Source organism: Pteropus alecto, unplaced genomic scaffold, assembly GCF_000325575.1.
Source record: "Pteropus alecto unplaced genomic scaffold, ASM32557v1 scaffold104, whole genome shotgun sequence".
Classification (NCBI taxonomy): Eukaryota; Metazoa; Chordata; class Mammalia; order Chiroptera; family Pteropodidae; genus Pteropus; species Pteropus alecto.
Genome location: NW_006436664.1, coordinates 2,778,791 through 2,798,234, shown reverse-complemented (window position 1 = coordinate 2,798,234; position 19,444 = coordinate 2,778,791). Strand labels below are relative to the sequence as shown.

Sequence of the window (19,444 nt, the reverse complement as noted above, 5' to 3'; positions counted from 1 at the left end):
GAACTACAGGCAGAGTCAAGCAAAGATTTGTTTTCCAAATCTATTCCCAGTATTAGCAACTGTAGAAGGTCAAAACTGCTGCTTGGAAGGGCCCTCGGCTAGACTCTGATAAAAGTGAAGAGCCCTAAGCTTTGTGGCTCAATAGAAAGCCCATTCTTTTCTTTGCCAGCATTAATTATCTTTTCCGTAGAATCTAGATACAATTAACTGTAGCAAGACAGTGCTCAATACTCTTTCAGCCTCATGTTAGTAGAATCCCCATTCTTAAGTCCCAGAAGTCAAGTCTGAATTATGGAGCAGCCACAGGACAACTACATTGTTTCGAGACAGGCATTAAGACTTCCTGGATTTGAAGGCGTGATTGTTAATTTTACGTGTCAGCTTGACTGGGCTAAGTGGTGCCCAAATAGCTGGTAAAACATTATTTTTGGGTGTGTCTATGAAAGTGTTTTCAGACAAGGTTAGCGTTTAAATTACCGAGATGAGTTAAGTAGATGGCCCTCTCCATTGTAGGCAGGCCTTGTCCACTCTCTTGGGGGCTCAGATAGAACAAAAAGGCAGAGGAAGAGAAAATCCACTCTCTCTGCTTGTGCTGAGACTCCATCTTCCCCTATCCTCAGACACTGGCCCTCCTGATTCCTGGGCTTCTGTACTCATACTAGGACTTATACCTTTGGCCTCCTAATTCTCAGGCCTTCCAACTCAGACTGAATTATATCACTGGCTTTCCTGGTTATCCAGATTGCAGATAGAAGACTGTGGGGCTTCTCAGCTTCCATAACCATGTGAGTCAATTCCTGTAATATCTCATCTTACATCTATATCTACATAAATACCTCCTCTGCCTGGCAGGACCCCCATCCATGCTGGCCATGTTAACCAGGGGACCCAGGCTGCACCTCTGTGTGACATAAAGAAAGCACATGGTAGGCCATTGGCCTTACCAAGATAACTTTTTTCCTTCTCTCTTAAATCCTCCCCACCCCACTTCCACCCCTGACCTACGAATGTTGCTGTCTCCCTTTTTTTTTTTAAGAACTGGATCTCTGAAGGCAGGGCATCTCCCCCCATGCACTCGCAGCTCGCACCGGGGGCCTGGCGCACCCGGGGTATAGTCCATGGCTCCAACTGGGGTGCGAACCCAGGACCTTCTGCTCGTGTAAAACAGACATGCTAACCACTACACTATGGAGCCAGCCCCCAAGATAACTTTTGCCATCTCTAGTCAAAAGCCTCCTTCCTACAGAACCACTAACCTGTAGGAATCTTGGGTTTCTATAGCTTGGAAAGGCATCTCTAAATGAACAAAATTATGAGCAAAGTGACCTTTGATCAATCATATCATGAGAGATTGAAAAATATGCAATTATAAATGATTTTCTGAATAAAAAATAAATTCAAAAATCCCAGTCAATCTTATGGAACACAGAAGGTGTTAGCTGACCAGAGAGCTGAACAGAGACATCAACACCAGGACAGAACTGAGAGTATAGTCTTCAAAAGACTGAGGAGTTGTTCTTATCAGCTTCTCAGTGTGAAAAAAAAATGAGAAGTTTGCCAGAAGATCACTGTATAGTGTATTATTCAGTGTTGTATTTATTATTATTTAGCTAATGTGGAGTCGAGCGCATATAGTTTTGTTAGAAAAGGTGAGTTCAATCTTTCTCATCAAACTCTTTAGTCATCTTCTGAAAATCTAAGCTAAGAACCTCCCCCTCAAAGTATTATTTTATGTGGATTCCTAAACAAGGAAGTCAAGATTCTGGCACCTAAAATGAACAGAACCAGATGCATAGCCTCTCTTACAGAATGCTATCTGCAGGCTTATTTCTCCTGGGCATGGTGCACTATTCTTTCCTATTTGTCATTCCATTTCTTCCTTACAACAGTCTTGTGAACTATGTTCGAACAGATATTATTAATCCCCTATGAAGAATGAGAAAACTGAAACCCAAAATGATTGACTTGTCCAAGGTCACACAACCAATAAGTAAGGCCCAGAATTCTGGCTTCTATTCAACCACATACCTGGTTCTTTTTCATTTCACCAGACATCTTACACTTTATCGTGATTTTGAAGTTAAAAAAAAAATTATATTAGGACTCTTAAGTTCTATAAGCTCATCATCAAACTTACTTTTTAAAATGGAGGTACCACAGTTGGTCACAGAGACTGCAATAATTCTCCCTATGGCTTTAAGAGCCTTGTTTACTGCTCATCGATCGCCATGACAATGCTATCATAAATAACCCCAGATAGATTGCTATGTATAATCACAGAAGGCATCCATATGCATGAGTCACCTGTCAGCTCTTCAAGCCCATCATTTCCAATACCTGTCAACATGTCATCAAGGATTCTCTGAGTTTGTGACACAAACAAAACTTACTCTCTCAAGAAACTGAAAATCATGCCATGCTATACAGATTTATGTTTGAAGAAAACAAAAAAAGAAATGTCCACTATTTGGGGGGAAGAATATGTATGGATTTGCGAAGTCACTCTGAACTGTTCTTTGTCCCACTCCCACAGTCCAAGAATCCAGTCTCAAGAGCAAAAATTCACTTTTCACTTGTGGTCAAGCAATAAATATGCCCACAGACTTGTTTCGTGTGAGCCATAAGAGGCAAGACATAGAATTCTCTCAGAATCTTCTGGAACAAGCTACCAAAGGGCAACTTACCATGAGATGGTATATATCGGTCACAGCAATGTTTCAGGAAAGGCTTTGGTCATTTGGGCAGGATTAGTTCTGATGGATCAGTATAACAAGGAAGATGTATAGACAGAGAGCCCATCGATAATACGAGGACAGGTGAGAATCAAAAGTCAGGACAGAAGGGCCAATCTCCATTCCAGCAAGATAAGCAGTATGCAAGCACTAGAACCCAGAAACAGGATAAAGGATAGAATTCCAACAAGTAATTGCCAAGAATCAAACAACTCACAGTGAGAGGGAGGCAGAAAAGCAATAATCCAGGTAGACAATCCATAGGTAGGGGAAGCAAGTAGTAGAGATCCAAGTAAAAGACCCAAAGCCCGAAGAGAAAAGTGAGTCAGTTCAAGTCATCAGTAGTCATGGCATTACGTTGTAAATCTGACTCCAATACAAGATTTGTCTCATCCAAGAGCCTCTTAGGTATTGGCTGCCAAGCCTCAGCACACAGCTGCAAAGAGATAAGTAGCTTCGCCTGTCTAGGAGATGGCTTCTGATGGTTCTGAAAAAAGTAAGCCAAAAATAAAGCTTAAAGAAGAGTGAGTTTGCATTTTTTATCAATCTAGTAAATATATATGAATAAACGCATGTGCCATTTAAATGAGGCTAATGAACAAAACTGTACCTCTGAATCTATGTCACTCATGTCTATAGAAAATGACTAATGTGGGCAACAATAATAATGATAGTAATAATAAAAATTAACATTGCTACATGCCAGGCACTTTTTGTGGATAACAAGGAAATAACCATAACAATAGTGATATCTAATTTTATTGATCAGATGTTAATCACCAGGCTCTGTTTCTACATGCTTTACATGTGATGCCTTTTATTTCTTTCAACAATTCTCAGTTAGGTTCTATTACTATCTCCATTTTGCAGAGGAGACACAAAGGCATTAAGTAATTTTCTCAAGATCACACAGCTAATGAGTCTGGAATTGAACCCATATTTTCCAACCTCAGCAGCTATACTAGATGGAGGGACTACATGACACTAGATCTTATGATAGATCAAAAGATGGGAAAAAAACATTCATTCCGCACTCCAAAATTTTCCTTCTTCTTACTTCTTATTTTGTCTAGCAAACAGCCTAAAATTTTCAACTTCCCTCTGACATCATCTTCTGACATCTGAACATGCTGAGAGTGGAAAGGTGTCAAGGAATTAACATTTATTGAAGCATATGGCATTACTTAATGTCATGTTCTCTACTCAACGCTGCACATATGTGACTCCATTCATCAGGTGCTTTTAGAGTGTTCACACTTCCATTCATGCCCCTCCAGAGCCAAGGCAGAAGATCAGTGTATCTCTCCTTACTAGCAGCCATTGTTGCGCATAGCCAGAGAGCAAACCCTAAATTATACCATTTCAAAGGCTGGAGTAGGGAAAATAAAAGAGAGAAACAGGAGGGAAACTTGCGAAAATCTCGACAAACACTACAGAAAATTAGCTCTTATGGCGGGTACCGAGAAGCTTGTATGTACATGATGGACTTTGGTCTGAGCAAGTCAAAAGTACTTGAAGAACCAAAGACAGGAGAGACAAGTTCTCTCTGACCTTCACAAGGCTGAACCAAGCTTAGCTTTCTACATTTCCTGTGTGATAAGTTTAGAATTCATTCAGAACTGTCTTTCCAACCAATGAAAAATATATGGGGGAAGTTACTCCTTATCTATAATCAGATATTGAAAAAGTATAGGAAATACAGAAGATATTGAAAAATTATAGGAAATACAGAAGATATTGAAAAGAAAATGAGGAATGAATATTATGATGAGGGTGAGAGCAGAGTATGGTTAAGTGGCCGTTTCCATTCAATATATCTACTCTAAACTTTCTCATGAGGGCATCTCACACATTAAGAAGGAACAAAAAGGCAACCAATTAAACATCTGCCACCACTTTCCCTTTAGTCTTTAAACAACTTTCTATTTCCTTCTAAATAAGAGTTGATTATTTTAGGGAGAGCTAGCTGCTTTTTACATGACATTGGTTTGGCCCGGACTAAGCATTAATCAGCAAACACATCGGTGCCAAAGCCTACAGGTTCAACAAGATGGAAAAGAAATATTTACAATGGTTCAGCAAAGCTGCCTGTGTGAGCATTTAATTCACTGACAGTAATGAGATTAATGAATATAGCCACCTGGGTGGTGCTTTGAATGTTACCCTCAAGCTGGTTTTCAAATACTGCTAACCAAGGAGCCAAAAATCACATAGTGAAACATATGACATCTAACGTTTATATAGCAACAGACCTTGTCTGTTAGGGAATGTGGGAAATGCTTCATGTTTTACTTGAATCTTAATTTTTCAGATCTTTATTATAAGGGAGTAGCTACGCTAACTGCCCTTGTGATGAAAATCTATTTTGATCATTAGCTCTGACTTTCCTTAATAAATCCAAGGATTTTTCCATTTCTGCTCTTTTTGCTCACAGGACTACAGTCAGTTTTTATAACCCAAGAGGTATTAAGCCAAATGGCAATTTACTTTATGGTTATCCAGTTATTCAAAGAATACACTTAACCTTCTTATCTCTCAATGCATCTTCTCACATGGCCTTGTCTTCAGCCTCATAGAGCTATTCACCTTTCCTTGAACACATCATGTTAGACTCTGTCCTCACATGAACTTTTTCCGTGTGCTCACAGAAAGAAAGAGAGCTCTGGTGTCTCTTCTTCTTATAAAGACACAAATCCTATAAGACTAGATCCCCACCCTTATGACCTCATTTAAACTTAATTACCTCCTTAAAGGCCTTATCTTCAGATACACTCACATTGGGGGTTAGGGCTTCAACATATAAATTTGGACAGAACACAATCATTCTCAGCCAATAACATTTGTGCGCTCAAACCAGCCCAGAAAACTCTTCTCTCTTTGCTCCTCTGAGAGACATTCCACTCAAGCTTCCAGATTTCACTTAGGTGCTGTCTACTCTAAGAAGCTTCCTCCAAGTCCAGTTATAAATAGTCTTTTCCCATTTGGGCACTTACTTCATTCTCCCTCATATTATTTCTTATTTGTTACCTATGTGTCTCTCTCTGCTAACATACTATGAATTCCCTGGAAACAAGGACTCTGTCAGATTCATCTTGCGTTACCCATAACACCTAGCACAGTTTCGTGTGTCATAGTCATTCATTCTTTCTGCATCTGCAGTGTTTTGCACATGACTATACACAGTAGGCATTCAATTAATAAGAATAAATGAATTTTCTCTTTCTGCCACCGACATTTTCTCTGATTCTCCTTCAGTCCTTTTTGTCTTCTTTCTGAACTTTCATCCTTTCTCTTTTTTCTTTCTCACAACATCAATTACCTTTTTTCAAGCCCCCCTAAAAGTATAGTTTGCTCACTTCACCCTTACTCCCTCGCCTATATTCTTTGCAAACAAACACCAAAGTATGAAGTTACATCTATATTCCAACAACCCCCCAAATCTGTCTGTAGGCCAGATCTCCCTGCTGAGCTTCAGTCCTGGATGCACGGATCCCTGTTTCATGTCTCTATTGAATGTCCTATGAGCAAGCCAAACACAACAACCCATCTAAGCATAAAAACTTCACATCAAATCAGTCTACAAATTCTGCAGATTAGACTGCCTCAGCATTTCCCTTTCTGCCACTTCCTTAATTCACCCTGGTATGCTATTTGCCAGGATGATGATAACCCTGAGGGTGGGTGTGAGGGTGAGATGTGGTGTTAATGATAATGATGATGGTGGTCATGACAACAGCAACAAAAACTTGATTATTTGCTCAATTGTGGGTCTAGGCTCATTTCCACTACATTCTCTTTTTGATACCACCAGACTAAATACAACTCCCCAATTACATGTGATAATTCTTGCTAATGTTTCTTTCTATACACTGCTCCCTCAGCTAGAAGTATCATCTTCCACTTTCTCCATCTAGTTAGTTCTCACCTAATCTTCAAAGCTTCGGTTAGGCCACCACCTCCTACAGAAAGACTTCCATAATATCCTTTGTACACCAATGACACTGCAAGTATATCTCTACCATCACACTTGTACTGGGTTAAAATTTGGAAAGATAAATAAAACTTTTCCTTGCTGGCTCTCATGACTTTCCTCTTCCAAGTGAGTGGTCTTCATTGAAAAAAGAACACACACACACACACACACACACACACACACACACACACACACACACACAGACCAGGGACAAAGGAGCCATTCAACTTTATAAATAGAAATTAGATAGTATGTTGCTTTCCCCAACCACAAATTTGAATTATTCAGAGTATGTGAGAACTTGGGCTCAATTTTAAAAACATAAACTACATATTCAATCACATTAGATATCATTTTCTACTTTATAGAATGAACAGAGACCCTTCTATGCAACTTTCTGGGTAAAATAAAGAAATGAATAAATCCATACTGAGTCATTCTAACAACACTGATATGTGCTCGAGACTGTCACAGCTACAGTTAGTCTCAAAACAAATTTAAAAGCAATGAAATATCTTGTAGAGTTGCAAAGTTGTCAGGTTTGGGGCACATCCTTCAGACAAAGTATACAAAGTATACAAACTTCAGTATGATTGTGAGATGCAACTGCCACTGATGATGCACATGTCTCCTTGAACAGTTTCACCAATGTCACTAAAAACTAAATGACGAGACACATCACCCATATCCAGGATTTGAAATGTAATCAACACCACAACATAGAAACTAGGCTTATTACATTTCGATGTGGCTAGGATTACATGGAAAACAACAGAATACAAAAACAGTTCTTCCTATACTTTTATGAGGGGACACAGAAAAAAAAACAACAAATGGGATAAAATGCTAGTTCTACAAGCAAGAACAAATTTTGATTGAGCAGTCTCTCTCAGCTCAGGGTTGCACTAAACCTAAGAGCTGAGATTTGCTAAAAAATATCAGCCCAGGCAGACCTGCCCATAGTAGTGAGGAATGTGAGAGATGTAGGTTGTAGTTGACTAAGATTTCAAGCTGACCACTCATCACTGCACACAAACCACTTGATAAAAATGCACCCAAGAAAAAGCTATTCAATTGTCAGAAGGTTTAGTGTGGACTTAATCACCTAGCAATTTATTTTGAAAAAATAAAACTATTTACTAACCAATAATAATTGGTGTTTAAAGTTTTACTTTCAAAATAATGTTTGGTTGCATTTAACCTACATTATCTTTCACAAACTGATTTTCTAAGGGAGAAGAAGACTAAGAAACTGTGTTGTGAAGAGCAACAGATTTCAATTGTGACATCTCAAGCAAGACAAAAAATAACCTTCTGGGAGCAGAGTGTGGAAATATTCTTGCAGCCTCCATTATATGTGCAAAAAGTAATCATAATCCATACATCACCTTCCCACACAAAGTGAAGAGATCCATGCACATATATAACAAAATTAAGTATAAAATGACAAGACTGATTTTTTTATACAACTTATAGTAAGCCTCATTTCTTTGTAATGGCACATATACCTTGAATTACAAACCTTAATACCAAACAACCTTAATTTGCAACATGAGCTATAGATTACCAAGTTCTTTTATATACATTATCTCAAGTGATCCTTAAAACATTACCCTGAGATATTATCATCTCTAATTTCATCTGAAGAAACTAAGGTTCAGAAAGGTTAAATGGCTTGCCCAAGGTCATGCAGCTGATAAAGTCTGAGCTAGAGCTTTGTCATGAAATCTAATTCCAGCACTTTTTCCACTGCTGCTTCCATATCTCTAGGTCTATCCAACCACATTTCTATGCTTGATCCTATGAATCCACTTCTTTGACAAACATTTATCGATCATGTACTATATGCTTAGCACTATGTTAAATGCTGAGTATTTAAGGATGAATTAGATCATTGCATTGACTTCTTCAGGAGCACACAATCTGCTAGGAACAATAACATCATCAGCATTATCAAAAGAGTTGACTTTTTTAAAGAATTTTTCATGTGCCAAGCTCTGTGTTAAGCACTTTACAAATATTATTCAATTTAATCTCATAAAAACTCTGTGAGTTGGGTAATATTAATATCCCCGTTGTAAGATAAGGAAACTAAGGCAAAACCAAACTGACACAAAGAGTGATGAATAGTAAAAAGAATCGTTCAGTGCTAGGACAGTGTTAAAGAAATTTCGACAGAGTGGATCCTCTTTGAGCTGGGCTGTAAAAGATGAACTGGGCTGTGAAAGGCGCAAAGGAAGACATTTCTGGGCAGAAGGCATAGCATGAAAAACATTTGCAAGGCTGGAGAGCTACACCGCCTCCTTAGATGTGTTATGTGTTCTTCGGCCTCTCCTTCTTGGTAATACTTCTCTAGCCGGTAATTCTCTTCCCTCTTATCCAAACTAATATAGTTATCAGGGCTAATTGGTTAGTTTGGAAACAAGAAACCAAGGTTGACTCCAAAATATTTGATTGGAACAACAGGAAGGATGGAGTTGCTATCAAGTGAAATGGAAGACTGTGGGAGAAGCAGTTTGAGGCAGAAGGTAAAGGAAGCTACAAAAAAAAAAAAGGCATTCAAAGCTGTGCACCCTACACCATCAGCATCTGTCTAGAGAAAGATAAATCTTTTTCTAATTCACATAAAACAAATGTTATGGCTCTAAGAAAAATCAAGAATTTGGTTTCAGGCATGTTAAGGGATTTATCATACATCCAAGTAAACTGTCAAGTAAGCAGTTGAATAAACAAATCTGAAGTTCCCTGAACAAGTCCAGAAAGAAAATGTAATTTGGGAGTTGCAAGCTTAATTATACCATTTAAAACCATGACACTGGATAAATTCACCAGTGGAGAGGAAATAATAAAGGAGAGATCCAAGAATTGAGATCTGGAGTCTCCAGTGTTAAGCAGAGTGATGAGGAGAAACCAGCAAAGGAGACCAAGAAAAAATAACCAGTAAAGTAGGAGGAAACTCAGGAGGTACCCTGGAAAATCAAAAAACGAGCGATATCCAAATACTGTGATAGATCAAGTAAGATTAGGACTGCAACGTGACCACTGTAGCTGGCAATACAGCAGTCATTAGTGACTTTGACAGGAGCAGTTCTGGTGTAATAGTAAGGAAGAAAGCTCTATTTGATGGAGTTTGAGATTGTAGAGCGGGGAATGGGAGACAGCAAGAAGATACAGAAGTTTTGCTGTAAAGGAAAGCAGAAAAATGAAGCAGTTGCTGGCAGTTGTATTAACTCTCATTATTTCTGTTTGTTTTAAGTTGGAAGAAACAGTCATATGTCTGTATACTAATGGAAACTACTCAGTAGAGGGGAAATAATGATGCAGAAGAAAGAGGACAGAATTAATGGAGCAATGTCCTTGAGTACATAATAAAGGATGGGATCTAGGACACAAGTGGGATGGTTGCCATAGCTAAGAGCACAGACCATTTCTCCATAATGATAGAAGAAAAGGCAGAGTACAGGGGCATAAATGCATGTAGATAGGTAGAAGTGTGATGGGAATTATGGCATGTCCATTCTGATTGTTCTATTTTCTCAGAGAAATGGGAAGGAAAGTCATCACCTGAGAATGAAGACTGCAAAATATTGGAAGCATTATTGGAAAAAAAATTAAAGCCTAATACAAAAAAAAAAAAGTTGTCAAGGATCTCAAACAACAGAAACTTTCATACAGTACTGGTGGGCATGAAAATTGGTAGGACCACTTGGAAAACAGTGTGACATTTTTTAATAAAGGCAAAAATGTGCATCTCCTATGACCCAGCATTGCCATTCCTACATATTTATCCTATAGAAATGTGTGTGCATGTGATTGTGGCCCACATACAAGAACAATTATGGCATAATTGCTCTTATACTAGGTAATAAAATTATTTTAAAAAATAAGAATCAATAACAATCAAGACTCTGGTTACCATACAAGAATAATTATGGCATAATTGCTCTTATACTAAGCAGTAAAATTATTTTAAAACATAAGAATCAATAAAAATCATCAAGACTCTGGTTACCATTAGGAGGAAGGAAGGGGGCTGTGATCATGAATGAACATACTGAAAGATTCTCAAGTACTAGCAAGTACTGTCTTGTTTCTTAACCTGGATGATTTGTTATATACTTTTACAAATTGTTCAATTTCAACATAAAAGAAATGTTTTTATTCCCATAGTCTTGCCAGTCACTTTTGATTTAGAACTGTCTCATTGGGTAAATACTGCATCAATTCAAGATTCTCCCTGGATACAGAGAACATTTGGATGGTTGCCAGATGGGAGGGGGGTTGGGGAGGTGAGTAAAAGGGGGGAAGGAATTAAGAAGTATAAATTGGGAGTAACATGGGGATGTAAAGTATAACATAAGGAATATAGTCAGTAATATTGTAATAACCATGTATGGTGTCAGATGGATACTAGGTTTATTAGGGTGCTCACATTGTAAGTTATATAAATGTATAATCACTATGTCGTATACCTGAAAATAAGATAATATTGTATGCCAACTGTAAGTGAAAAATAAAAATATTATTAAAATTAAAAATAAATAAATATTCTCCCATTCCCCTCTATCTTCCTTTTCTTCAAAGATGATATAATTTCCCAAGGGGGTTATACAAAATCTTGGCAGCTAAAGAAAGACATCTGGTCCACATGCACTTATCTGTGCTCACTAGCATCTATTAAGGTGTAGCTCATCCCACTTGGTTATAGGACATCATGTGCTGATGTTTAATACATATGTACTCAGTTTCTGCCTCAGCTCCATGACAATCTCAAAGGTGGTGCACTCTGAATCCTCCTCATTCATACCTGGCTCCTCCTACAGCTTATCAGCTCTTAGAACTTCTGCATGGCGCTGCAGCTTCAGGAAATTTCAGCTGCTTTCTCTGTACCGCCTTGCTAAACATGAGGACTCGGTGAATCTGCCTGAGCTTATCCACTTCCTCATCCTTTGCTTTCCATCTTCCTGCACCATACTATGAAATGCAAGGCACAAATCTTCTTGCTCTGGGCATCTCCCAAACCTAGCATGTTTCTCCGGTTTCATTTTCCTTCAATCCATTTCCCTATAAATATCCACATTCTGCATCCCCTTTATTTTCAGATTGATTTTATAAACTATATTCTTAGTCCACCAGGGTGTGACTTTTAATATTTAAGAAAAGCTTTGGACTATAGATTAGTGGTTACCAGAGGGTAGGGGGCGGGGGCAGAGGAGGTAGATGGGGTAAAGGGGGTCAAATATGTGGTGACAAAAAGAAATCCAACTATGGGAGGTGAACACACAGTATAAATATATATATGCCTGACTGTTAAAGTGTACAGCTGAAACTTACTGGATTTCATTAACCAATATCCCCATTAAAAAAAAATTATTAATTTTTAAAAAAAGTTTTCGGGTATAGAAATTTCTCAAGTACCTGGTGTTTGCCATTAGCTGTAATTCTGTCCAGTTTTGCTTTATGTACTTTAAATACCTACTGTTAGGCACATACTTTATTTATGAGTATTATGTCTTCCTTATGTATTTACCTTTTTAACACTATGAAGTCTCCTTTATCTCTTGTAATAAACTTTGTCTTGAAGCCTATTTATCTGATATTGATACAGTTTACTCAGCTTCCTTATGTCTATAGTTTAACATGGTATATTTTTTCCATCCATTTATTTTCAACTTATTCTGATATTGCTCTGAGGCTTTCTGTTCATTATTTTTTTAATTCTTTTTCTTTCTGTCCTTCAGATTAGATAATTTCTATTTATCTTTCTTAAAGTTCATTGACTCATTTCAACGATCTTCAATCTACTGTTAAGCCCATTTAGTAAATTTTTATTTCAGGTATTATATTTTTTACTTCTAAAATTTACACTTGGTTCTTTTTTATAGTTTCAATTTATTTGCTGAGATATCTTAGCTACTTATTTATTATAGAAATATTTTTCTTTTATATCCTTTAACATAGTTATAATCACCACTTTAAAATCTTTGTATGCTAAATAGAACATTTGATTAAATTTAAGTCAGTCTTTTCTCTTCAGTATGGGTCACATTTTCTTATTTCTCCATATCCAGTAATTTTGGATTGCATCCCAGACATTATGAATGATACATTATAAAGACTCTTGATTCTCTTACATTTCTTCAAAGAGTTTTTTGTTTGCTTGTTTGGGAAAAGTTAACTAGGCTGAACTCAGAACTCCAAAATCTCAGTTTAGTTATTTTAGCCTTGACTGGAAGGTTTGGAGTCCTCCTGCTCACCCAGCTATTTGGACAGTTGATACAAAGAATTTGGGTTCCCTCTCTGTGGCTCTCTCTTTTCCAGGATTCCTCCCTTACTTTTCAGCTGCTGTGGTTGCCTCAAACTCTATCCTCAGTAAGACTTTGGTTTTTCAATCCATGCTTTGATTTCCTAGTGTGGCAACTGGGACTTATCTTCAGTCTAAAATCTGTAAGAAATTAGAAACCCACTCAGTGCTGCTTCCTTCCTCCAACTATCCAAATATATGGATACAAATATATGTCCCTACTTTGGTTTGCCCTCCAATGCCTTGAGATGGTTGTGTTTTCTATTTTATGTAGTGTTTATAGTTTTTTGTGAATGAGTTAACTCTAATAGGAGCTACTAAGCCATTATCAGAAGCAAAGGCTAGCACTTGCCATTAAAATCCAGGAATTTTGTGACTATTGTTGTGGTGGTGTTGTTTGTTCTAGATAGAAAATAGGTAAAATATTTCTTTCTCTCTGTGCTTCTTTGTATCCTTCCTTCCCTGGGGCTATAAGATTCTATCTCACCGTCTAATTTTAATGCTAAAAGGACTAAAGGAAAATCTGAAAGGGGAAAATGCATAGATAAGCATTTCAAAATATCCCTCTGAAATACAAATATATTATAGAAGAGGTAACACATTAAAATCATCATTTGAACAAATTAGATTGCTGGTCTAAGAGGTCCTGAAGAAGGATCCATGAGAGGGGAGGATAAGGAGGAGATAAAAACATGTAGAACTGGTGAGAGACAGACCTGAGCAAAGAAGCAGCTTAGTGAGGTATGAGATGAGAGGAAAGGCTGACATCTAGTAGATGAAAGACGTGCCCAAAAGATAGCTTAGAGCCCAAGAAAATGGAGAATCCCTAAATTTTAGAATTATATCTTCATGACATTTAAACCTAAAAGATACCAGATCATCTAAATTCAAAAGATTTATTTTGGAGACAAGGAAACTGAGTCTCACGCTTTGCCTACCTCATAATTTAGTCAAGGTGCTCACTCCCCTCAGCACAGTGTTGAAGCTGTCATATTCTTTTTAACAATAGTCTGGGGCCTGTTCACATTTATATTTTGACTAATCAATGTTGTGTATGAGAGCTTTAGGTCTGAGCCACTCAATTCATCCTTAAACATGCTGGAGAATTCTAATGCAGAGCTTTTTGTTCTTTCTCTGTATTATCTTGGAGTTTTAATCACAGCAGAGTGAATTGAGGCTTTTTTATGATTGCACACAATACACCAGGCTCCAGCTCTCTTTTTAATTATGATAAAGCCATGTGGCCTCTCATGGATTGCTTGGTTTCGTGTCCAAGTATAGATGGCTCACAGGATTTTACTAAGATTAATTCAGATTAGCTCAAAAGTTTATTGAAGGAGGTATCTATCAGGTGTTCCTGTCTGTCTGTGTGACTGCTATTGACAATAATAAAATGATATGAGTTTCAAACTCCCTTATCCCATGCTACCTTCAGATTTAATCATTAGTCAGAATCTGCGTTCTTTCCTAAGGTATCTTTTTATCATATCAAATACAAATAACAAGCTAAAATCAGTGAATCTAAGAAATTTTATTTTAAATACTGCTTCTGTTTTTACAGGTTTGTCCTCTCCTCTCAACATCTTCTGGACAAATCGATAAACATCAGGATGAATATAATTGTCTTTTTACTCAAAGATAGGATATTCTTTTAATGATAGCAGTGGCTAAGCGAGGAGAGATTAAACCATTGCTCATGGCCCAAGGTCAGGAATTGCTGTGGGGTTTTTTTTAAATGATGCACCCTATCCTTCTACCCTCCTGCCAACCAATAAGAGCCCAAATAGTAATTTAACAAATAGCCCCAATGTGTCCAATGTATCAAAGAGTAATCTAGCTTTCAAAAAGAATGAACGTAAGTAATGTGGCTTGTTTTCATTTCTCTTATTTAAACAAAAAATAGAGATTATTTTTAAATCCACGAAATTTCACCATATTATTTTTAAGCCTGTAATTGTATTGCCCAAAGATAATTTAAACTCTAGCTCTTAGAAATAACAAAAACAGCAGCCATTTGTTAAGCAACTACTATGTGGTGAACCAAAGAGCAGAAGACGCTGTGCCTAATCCACTAGAGACCTTAGGGCCTCTTCTAATCCTCTAGGGATCATTTGTCTTTTTAAAATAATTTTTGTGTTTAATATTAAAATCTTCAGTGTGAATATTTCCTCCAGTCCTAAATTACTGCTGTCAGTTGCAGTGACAACCCTGGTGACCTCCATAATATGTAATCAGAATTCATATATAAATAAGATATCGGATCCTGATCATTTTAAAACAAAATAGATTATTTATTATTTCTCAACAACTACTATGTAAATATACTACAGAATAAATGATATCTGATTAAGCAAATTTACAGAATCAATAACAAACTCCCACTAGGCTCTGAGATGACATCTCAGAGATTGCCATCAGTCTCCTGTTCAAGAGTCCTTACCATTATCAATGGTAGGCACCAACGAGCAGGAACAGAAAGGGGAGGTCAAACAGACATCCTTTTAACACTTTCACGCTACCTCTTTGACTCTTTGTGAGATTTTTTTCCCACCATGTCCCTGGCAGTTACTGGACTCAAACCCCAATAACCTAAAGAAAATAAATAATGCCTCAAGACAACTTTATCCTATCTGAGTGTAATTGGTGTGTAATGTTAATGAACACATTCATGCCAAAATTTTTTGTTACTGCCCTAAGGCTAACTTAGAAACCTCCTCTCTCACTAATTGAATGTACTCGTTCTATAAACAAATATTTGGGCGCCTGCTAGTTATTAGGCAACATAGAAAAGCAGGACCAAACTAAGCAAAGAAGGGGATTGCCAACCAGGCAGAGGAAAGCGTGTGCAGTTTTCCTCCTGCCAACCAAGCACATCTTCGGCTGCTCGGTCACCTCTAATTGCTCGGCAGCACCGATCCATCCGGGATCGTGAGCAGTCTTATCTCTGTTAATCCTGATCCACTGAGGAGACTTTGTATCAAGAAAAACAGATTGCATTGTATAAGGACTTATTTTTGTGGTAAATTGTAATTCAAAGCAGTTATTGCTTATTGTTACAAATTAACCCTTCAAGTCTACTGCCATGCTACCCTGAACAAATCCATCCCGTCTGATCTCCGAAGCTAAGCAGGGTGGGGCCTGGTTAGTACTTGGCTGGGAGACCACCTAGGAAGACCAGGTGCTGTAGGCATAAAAAACTAAAAATAAATAAATAATATGGGATTGTAAGATGACAAGGTCCTTGCAATCTGTGAGGTCAACCAAGGGTTGCCTCACCTAAAAAAAATAAAATTAACCCGTCAAGCCAATGTCCAAATAAAAAGTGACAAACATGTATTATCGTAGTAACTAGGTAAATGATTGCCAGTGTAATAGCACCAGATTGTCATGTGGAAAATGCGGTTTTGAATATAATGTTATATGTCAATTATACCTCAATAAGAAAAAGAAAATGCATTTTCGTATGCATGGTTCAGTGGGGTTAATAGTGTAAATATAAGTAAAGTATAAATGACAGGTAAGAATAGTGGTATTACTGTGGTTTTTAAGATAAATTATACTTTACATCATTTTGAAATTTTTCTTCAGAAACTCTAACACCTCCCCTGAATAAAATGCTTGAATAGATAAATTATCACTAAGATACATGTACTTTTTAGCCATACGATGCTTTAGAAACAAAATGAAAACCTGTCTTTTATGTATCATAATTCTTTGAGTTCTTTACTTGAACTAATATATCTTGAAACAAAACGAAAAACTTAAGCTGAGAGCCATATTTGGTTAGATTGGAAAAGAACACATTTGCTTGTAGTTTAGCATTATAATTATATTTTAGCACACAATACGTCCCTAAAGGTTTTACTTCAGAAATAATCCCCTGGGAGTCTACTTCAAAACATCAATACATACATGTATACATAATGAAGTATTGATGCAAAAATGTAATGTGTTAAGCTTTAAACAAAGTTAATTTATTCCCTTTTTCAAATGGCATTCTGAGTATAATATTAATATTAATACTGAAATATAAAAACTAAATGCAAAACTACCTCAAACACATTCCCTTAGGATAAATAAAAAAGAAAAATACAACCAGAAGAAGGTGACATCAAGATTATGAGCATCCTGTGGAAAATAAAGACTGCTACTTTATTTCAGATAGAAACAAAAATATGTGCAGAGTTTCTCACCTACGACAGTTTTCTAAAACCAACTGAAAAGGAGAAAGGAAGAAGGGCACTTCCAGAGGACCCACCCTATGCAGGCACTGTGGTGGGCTCTGGGGATTCAGCAGAGAACAACAGATATGTTCCCTGCCCTTATGAAATTAACACGAAACAGACAAGAATTGACAATATACAATATTACAAACTGTGATAAAACAACCAAGTGCTCACTTTAGATTAGGACCTACACACCACCAGCTCCCAAAGGTAAATACACAGAGCCTTTTTGTTGTTAGTTTTAATGTTTTTATTTTAAGTCCTATGGAGGGTAACAAAAATAAATAACATTATGAAAGTTTAAGAAACCTTACCTAGGTCTTATAACCATCGTCTCTAGGCTATAATTTATGACTTCTCTTTTCTTAAATTGTAACAAAACTCTAGTGTTTACTTCATATTGAAAAAAAATTATGAAGAATAATAAGCTATTTCAAGGATGGCTTTCATATATATTTAACCTCAGTGATGGTATCCCACAGAATGTATGGCCCTTGGCCCAGACAACATGGAAAATATAAATGGACATATGTAGCATGGTTGCAGTATTCAATCTGATTTTTAACCACCAGTTCCAGGCTCCATAAAATCAATTTCATGGAGGCAGATATTGATTATGAAGACCCCTAAAGCAAAGATAACAACACTATCCATTTCTCCTCATTTTCCCAATAGCTCCTCAAGGCCAGGTAGCATGTCTACTTCATTCTGTAAATCTTCATTAGGCCTAGGACAGGGCTATCTATAAAGGGAGCCCTTCTTGATGTCCTTAAGATATTAAAGGATTCAATTAGTTATTTTGATCAAAAGTAAATTTGGCATCATGAAATCATGAATAGATAAATAAATCTGAACGAAAAAAACATGTATGTGAGAAAGTGGGAGAAATGAAAATGGAATTGTGGGTTGGGGGCAGCCTGAGAAAGGCCAGGAAAATCAGGTCAGAGAGCTGTAATTGTAGAAAAGGAAAAGGTGTCAAAGGAAATTCCAGATGCATTTCTCATTCTTATGCCAGAGGGAAGATACAGGGAGCTTGGGAAGGAAAAGAGATGGAATTTAAGAAAACTATCAGGATGTGATTAAAGAACATCAAAAGAGATGAGGGCCAGGAGTTAAATGGTCATGAAGTTTCAATAATTAACAGTAGGAAAGAATATGGGAAAGGAGAGGGAACCAAAGAAGACTCCAAGTTTCCCACACATTTGTTTGACTGAAAGAATAGTAATGCCACTAAAAAAATGGAACATCAAGGAAATCAGGAAGGGAATCGATTTGAAGTTTGATGAGTTTATTTTTAAACATGTTAAGCTTGAGGTGACACTGAAGATATAAATGAAAATATGTAATCAACTGTTTGTTACTTTTTTGGACTTTATCATCTGCCTCCTTTTTTACAAATAGTGCATTCACTTCATTAAATTCAAAATGACATGTGATACACTTGTTGTTGTTGTTGTTGTTGTTGTTTTTAATGACAACATTACAAAAGCCCACTAAAATAAGGAAATAGGCATTATCAGATATCAATGACTTAATTAAGAAAAAATTAAAAATTCATAGGTGGAGCTGAAAAGTGAGGGAGGCCTAGAACTACATACACAGGGATCATTTGCATACAAAACTTTTTTCAATTACAGTTGACATTCGATATTATTTTATATTAGTTTTAAGTGTACAGCATAGTGGTCAGACATTTCTATAATTTATGAAAGTGATTCCTCTCAATTAGTCTATTACCCACATGGCACTATACATAATTATTACAATATTATTGACTATATTCCCTATGCTCTACTTCATATCTCTGTAACTATTTTGTAACTAAAAATTTGTACCTCTTAATCCCTTCATCTTTTTCACCCAATCCCCCAACCACCCTCCCATCTGGCACCCATCAGTTTGTTCTCTGTATCTATGAGTCTGTTTCTGTTTTGTTCATTAATTTATTTTGTTTCTTTGATTCCACATATAAGTGAGATCATATGGTATTTGTCTTTCTCTGACTTATTTCACTTAGCATAGTACTCTTTAGGTCCATCCATGTTGTTGCCAATAGTAAAATTTCATTTTTTATGGCTGAGTAACATTCCATTTTATATATGTACCACTTCTTCCTTATCCAATCATCTATTGATGGGCACTTACTTTGCTTCCATGCCTTGGCTATTGTAAATAGCGCTGCAGTGCATATACCTTTCCGAATTAGTGT

The 19,444-nt window shown here is 36.9% G+C and overlaps 1 pseudogene; it reads left to right on the top strand.

The window, feature by feature from the left end:
- The first annotated feature begins 16,081 nt into the window (after positions 1-16,081).
- Positions 16,082-16,199, top strand: LOC112481138 (annotated as a pseudogene).
- The last annotated feature ends 3,245 nt before the right edge of the window (positions 16,200-19,444 follow it).